Source organism: Mytilus edulis, chromosome 6 (genome assembly GCF_963676685.1).
Source record: "Mytilus edulis chromosome 6, xbMytEdul2.2, whole genome shotgun sequence".
Taxonomy (NCBI): Eukaryota; Metazoa; Mollusca; class Bivalvia; order Mytilida; family Mytilidae; genus Mytilus; species Mytilus edulis.
This window is the reverse complement of record NC_092349.1, coordinates 1,805,735-1,812,527: the sequence shown is the minus strand read 5'-3', so window position 1 is coordinate 1,812,527 and position 6,793 is coordinate 1,805,735.

The window sequence follows — 6,793 nt, the reverse complement described above, 5'->3', positions numbered from 1 at the left end:
CGGCTCCTTCGAAAAGTTTGATTTAATGTATATCAAATGTCAATAGAAAATTATTGTTTTTTTTCGACGAAATTTGTTCAGGAAGTTGGAAGTTGAGAGGTTTCAAATATGTCTTATTCTACATATAAATCAAGTGAAAACTCAGTAAGTATATAGATATAGAAGGATGTGGTATGAGTGCCAATGAGACAACTCTCCATCCAAGTCACAATTTATAAAAGTAAACCATTGTAGAACAAGGTACGTTCTTCAACACGGAGTCTTGGCTCACACCGAACCGCAAGCTATAAAGGGCCCCAAAAAATTACTTGTGTAAAACCATTCAAACGGGAAAACCAACGGTCTACTCTATATAAAAAAAAGAGAAATGAGAAACACTTATGAACCACATAAACAAACGACAACTACTGAACATCAAATTCCTGACTTAGGACAGGTGCAAACAATTGCAGCGGGATTAAACGTTTTAATGGTACTAAACCTTCTCCATTATCTGAAACAATAACGTTACATCACAACATAGAAAGACACACTATAAAACATCAATTGGAATGGCTTAACTCAATCAAAAAGCGTAGTACTGTAACACAAACTAACACACAATTAACGAATAAATTTGATCTAAGATACAATATGTAAATACAAAATAAAGCTAATAAAAATAAGGGCAAGTAAAAGTATTATACCGCTGTGAAATGTTAAACAATTTCAGAAAAACATTAACTTTCAAAAAAAATACATCATATTATACACAGGTAAATGAAAACAATTTTGTTGTTAAGTATACTTCTTCTTCTGTCTGTAAATCTAATAGCCGTTTATGAATACCAAGAAATTTCCTGTATTTCAATAAAACTAAACCATGACAAAGACAAAACCAACATGGTGGACATCAGTGAACAGAATGAGACCTATTCATTTATTGTACAAATACAAAACCCCAAAACAATTAAGCTGTTTAACATCATCAATATCGTAATTGTTTTGGTGTTTTGTATTTGTACAATAAAAGAATAGGTCTTATGGTGGCACGGTAGTATTTGCATTCCAGAATTTAGGTTGCTCTTTTGTGTACCCTACTTAGGTTAATGTATCTAAACAGTGTGATTAGACAAAAAATACAGTATCAACTGAACATACTTTCCCAAACTGAGGGATGAATCAGGTGTAGAAAAATATGAAATAATTTTACATACAGATGAAAATGAATTTTTGAGAATTTTTTTTAAATTTTTTATTCACTGCACCATAAAAGACCTAAAAGTACTAGTGGCCTTAGGTTTTCAAAAATAGCAAAAAAAATAAACGGTCATGATACATATTCAAATTCATTTCTGAATAGTAAAATGAAAGTACTTCAGTTAACTGTGAATGTAGAATTTTTTGCAGTGTTAGAAAGTGTTGAAAATTCTAAAAAGGCTATCATTATCCCTATGGGCCAGGAAATACTACCGTGCCACCTTAAGGGAGATATACATTTTTACACTAAATCAATAACGGAATTTATTTTACCTATGCAATTTGTAAGTTTATCAATAAAAAGTTGATTAAGAGCAACTATGATAAAAACAAGCCTTAAATTCCACCCCTGAGAGTAAAAATTGCTGATTCAGCAAATTTTGCCTGATCTGTGGGTAATAATGTAAAAATTTACCTAGAAAGTAGAACTTCATTATTTTTATGTAACTTGCAATACATTTTTAATTATAAGTGCTCGCTTTAACTTTTCGCATTGTCTGACACATGTGCAACCACTGAAATTTGAGACGCGACATTCTTAGGTTGCATGTACATCCTACTATTTTCATCGAAATAAATAAATTGCATAATTTCTTATTTTTTTCAACACAAGTACAGCTATACTAGTTTTCTTCATGTTTAATTTGTAGTTGTGATGTAACATGACACCAGTAGCAGCTTTTGGGGAACTAGTAAGTGGTTAAGGGGTCCTTACTTATTCATTTAGCTCTCATATTTGTCTGAAATAGAGATAGAAATAGGGGTTTCTTTACATTGACTAGACATTATTTTTGACAAAGAATGTTTTTATAATGTTATATCAGCAAGATTAAATGGTTTATTCATTTTCCATGCAAATATCATTAATTGTTAAGATTTTCTGACAGTGAAAAACACAATAAAGGCAAATTGATTATGTAAGGGGACATAATTTAACTTAATGCATACATGAGAAATAGACAAACAGTCAACTTAGAGATGTATTCTAGTACATGTATTGTGAAAAAGATTTTAGAATAATAGTTAAGTGCAATCTAAAGACTCTTGTTGTATAGCCCTCAAAATCTGGAAATGTTTAAAGTAGTATAAGGCATGCTGTAAAATGTGGAATGGACTTTAATCTCATTTTTCATGATTTGGTGCTTAAACTGTTTCTTTCAGTCAGATTAACCATAAATAGAGTTGGCAATCCAATAATTCCTCCTGAATCACCATGTTTGACTTCTGTTTTGATTTGAAACATCATATATTTGGGTTTTGTTCACTCCTTAAGTAAAAATGGTAAGATGAAAAAAAAAGTGAAAATCTGCCAGATGGGGTAGGGATGTAATGTTTCATTTTTTTTGGTAAGAAATAAGTGCAGACTAGTATTCTTTATTGTAATATGTCCCAAAGTAAGAAGTCTATGCATCATAGGTGTCATGACTGGTTTCAAGTTTGTTATGTCTTGGTTAAGGTGGCACGGTAGTATTTGCATTCCAGAATTTAGGTTGCTCTTTTGTGTACCCTACTTAGGTTAATGTATCTAAACAGTGTGATTAGACAAAAAATACAGTATCAACTGAACATACTTTCCCAAACTGAGGGATGAATCAGGTGTAGAAAAATATGAAATAATTTTACATACAGATGAAAATGAATTTTTGAGAATTTTTTTAAATTTTTTATTCACTGCACCATAAAAGACCTAAAAGTACTAGTGGCCTTAGGTTTTCAAAAATAGCAAAAAAAATAAACGGTCATGATACATATTCAAATTCATTTCTGAATAGTAAAATGAAAGTACTTCAGTTAACTGTGAATGTAGAATTTTTTGCAGTGTTAGAAAGTGTTGAAAATTCTAAAAAGGCTCTCATTATCCCTATGGGCCAGGAAATACTACCGTGCCACCTTATCCTGTTTGCATATAAGATAACGATCTGGGAGCTTATTCACGAAGCATCCGTTAACTAACGGACCCGTTAACTTAACGGAGACGTTAACAGGCACGTCCGTTAAAATTTAACGTGGTATTCACAAACGTTTGCGTTAACATTGTGATAACAGGTGCGCTATTAACGAGTGCGTTAGTATGCTAATTAGACGTAATTTATGAGTCGGGTGTTTTGATTGGTTTATGAATAAACGGGTAAATACAGTAAAAAAATAATATTTACATTTTTATCATAACGGTTTAATCAAGCGTTGTTTTAAGATTTGTGTAAATATAAGATTAAAATGTATGCTTATAAAATTTGCTGCAAGGCGTCTAGAACAAAACATATTCAACAATTTAATTTAGTCTTGGTTAGCTAGTGTAAATTATGGAACGACATCACTGCCTTATAAGAAGAAACTACTATGACATGATGCAAATGTTGCTTACATGATGTGAATTCTCCTTTATATGACGTGAATTCTTCTTTACATGATGTGAATTCTTCTTTACATGATGTGAATTCTACTTTACATGATGTGAATTCTTCATTACATGACGTGAATTCTTCTTTACATGATGTGAAAACTTCATTATATGATGTCGTTTCATCTTTACATGATGTGAAAACTTCATTACATGATGTGAAAACTTCATTACATGATGTGGTTTCCTCTTTACATGATGTGGTTTCCTGTTTACATGATGTGAAAACTTCATTACGTGATGTGGTTGTTTCATTACCTAATCTGAAAGTTTTATTACATGTCAGATGCGAAAATTTCTTAACGTTATGTTAAAAAATCTTTATGTCGTATTTTTATTACATTATGCCAAAATATATACATCGTAATGTCAAATGGGTATTACGAGGTCAGAAACACATATGACGTTATGTGAACACTTCATTATGTCAAAACATCTTTATAAGAACACGGGACCTCTCGGACGTTATTACGCATGGCGTTTATAACTTAAATTCCTTTAAAAGGGTATACGATAAATGGGATGAGTTAAAAATATAGGTCATAATTTTGCTAGATTTTATATAGAAATCAAATGACCCTCCTTTTTTTTTTTTATGAAATTCTATATTAAAATTCATTGTGGCTTGATAACTGAATATTGATTTAGGGTAATGGTATGTTCTACATATTTTATTAAATATGCTATTGGAAATTATATATTAACATGATTAATGGCTTACTGTGGTATTTAAAGAAGTACTTAAGTGAGGTTTTGGAAATATGTGTCAGATTTTCAGACTCCTTGGATTTTTTCCAAAGCTATAGGGTAAAATATTTTGCCCCATAACACCGATTTTCATTTTCATAAAAATCTTCAATAGCTAATTTTGAGATCCAATTAATACCAATGCAAATGTAAGGTAAAAGTTCAAGTCAGCCTTTTCCCACCATTTTTTTAAACTGAAATATCTCAAAAAAGAGCTCCATGACCTATCAATATTTTTTTTAGCTTATTTTATTCCTTAGATGATGCTCTTTCGACTAATAGTATCAATTTTAATTTCTGGATTTTTTAAAATTTCAACTAAGTACTTCATTAAATGCATTTAAAGAGAGCTGTATATAAAATTTCTGTAAATAATGAGTGATGCTATACATTTAGAGCTTATATAAGCAAGGCCGTGTCATATTTAAAATTTTCTTTTTAAGTATAGATCATTTTTGTCGAGCCTGCAACTTTTGTTGCAGAAAGCTCGACATAGGGATAGTGATCCGGCGGCGGCGGCGGTGTTAGCTAACTTCTTAAAAGCTTTATATTTTAGAAGGTGGAAGACCTGGATGCTTCATACTTTGTATATAGATGCCTCATGTTACGAAGTTTCCGTCAGTCACATGTCCAATGTCCTTGACCTCATTTTCATGGTTCAGTGACCACTTGAAAAAAAAGTTCAGATTTTTTGTAATGTTGAATTCTCTCTTATTATAAGTAATAGGATAACTGTATTTGATATGTGCGTACCTTGCAAGGTCCTCGTGTCTGTCAGACAGTTTTCACTTGACCTCGACCTCATTTCATGGATCAGTGAACAAGGTTAAGTTTTGGTGGTCAAGTCCATATCTCAGATACTATAAGCAATAGGGCTAGTATATTCGGTCTATGGAAGGACTGTAAGGTGTACATGTCCAACTGGCAGGTGTCATCTGACCTTGACCTCATTTTCATGGTTCAGTGGTTATAGTTAAATTTTTGTGTTTTGGTCTGTTTTTCTCATACTATATGCAATAGGTCTACTATATTTGTTGTACATGTATGGAATGATTGTAAGGTGTACCTATCTAGCGGGCAGATGTCATGTGACCTTGACCTCATTTTCATGGTTCAGTGGTCAAAGTTAAGTTTTTGAGTTTTGGTCTTTTTATCTAATACTATATGCCATAGGCCATCTATATTTAGTGTATGGAAATATTTTATGATCTTTATGTCAGTCGCGCAGGTTTTATTTGACCCTGACCTGATTTTCACGGTTCATTGCACAGTGTTAAGTTTTTGTGTTTTGGTCTATTTTTTAAGTAATAGGTCAACTATATATGTTGTATAGAAGCATTGTTAGCTGTACATGTCTGCCTGGCATGGTTCATCTGACCTTGACCTCATTTTCAAGGTTCATTGGTCTTTGTTTAGTTATCTTGGTTAATGTTAAGTTTATGTGACAGTTGTATTAAAGCTTAGCTTTATACTTAGGACTATCAACATAATATCAATGATTTAGTATAGAAGGCGAGACATTTCAGCGTGTGCACTCTTGTTTTTTTTATATATATATTTATATAAGTTTAGGAACCTAATTCAAATGAATTTTATATGAAAATAGTACTTTTTAGAGGCAATGTTGGCAAACCCCTTTCAAAAAAAAATTCGAAAATAATTCTCCTATATCATGTATATCCAGAAGTACGGTACATGTACAATTGCTTTATTACATATCTCACTTTCAAATTAATTAATCTATTAATTTATCTAAACTTAAAAAAAATAAATCCATAAAAATGACTAAGAAGTGATACACAAACATAAAAAGTGTGGACAAAGACCAGCATGGGTAGTATTGCATGGCAATACATAGTCCCCTGCCAGTTAAAATTCATTATTCTCAAACAGAAACTTTGAAATTGATGTGTAATTTGTAATGTTAAAAGTATATACCAAGGGGTACTTATAAAGTGAGAAACGGAATCGAAACGAAACGAAACGAAATATAACGAAACGAAACGAAATACAACGAAACGCAACGAAATACAACGAAACGAAATATAACGAAACGAAACGAAATGTAAAAATGAAGAAACGAAACCCTCTTCAAAAGCATCAAATATATTGCCCCTCCCCAGCCCTTTTAGTTCAAAAGAAATTTTCCTCAATCATAATACAAATACTTCAAAATAATACTATTATATAGAAAAGATATTTTCAAATTCAATTATACAAATGTCATGTATAAAGAAGTCTTTTCAACGACCCTGTAATTGGGCAGGTCCATGATTTCAATACGGGTGGTGTAAAAGGGATTGAATTTGCCGTGCAGAAAGAGTCACGAACACAAATATTTAAATGGTGACGCCCCTCACAAGAAAAAATGATCTCCCCTTTCTCAAGTTTCTCGGATTTACCGAG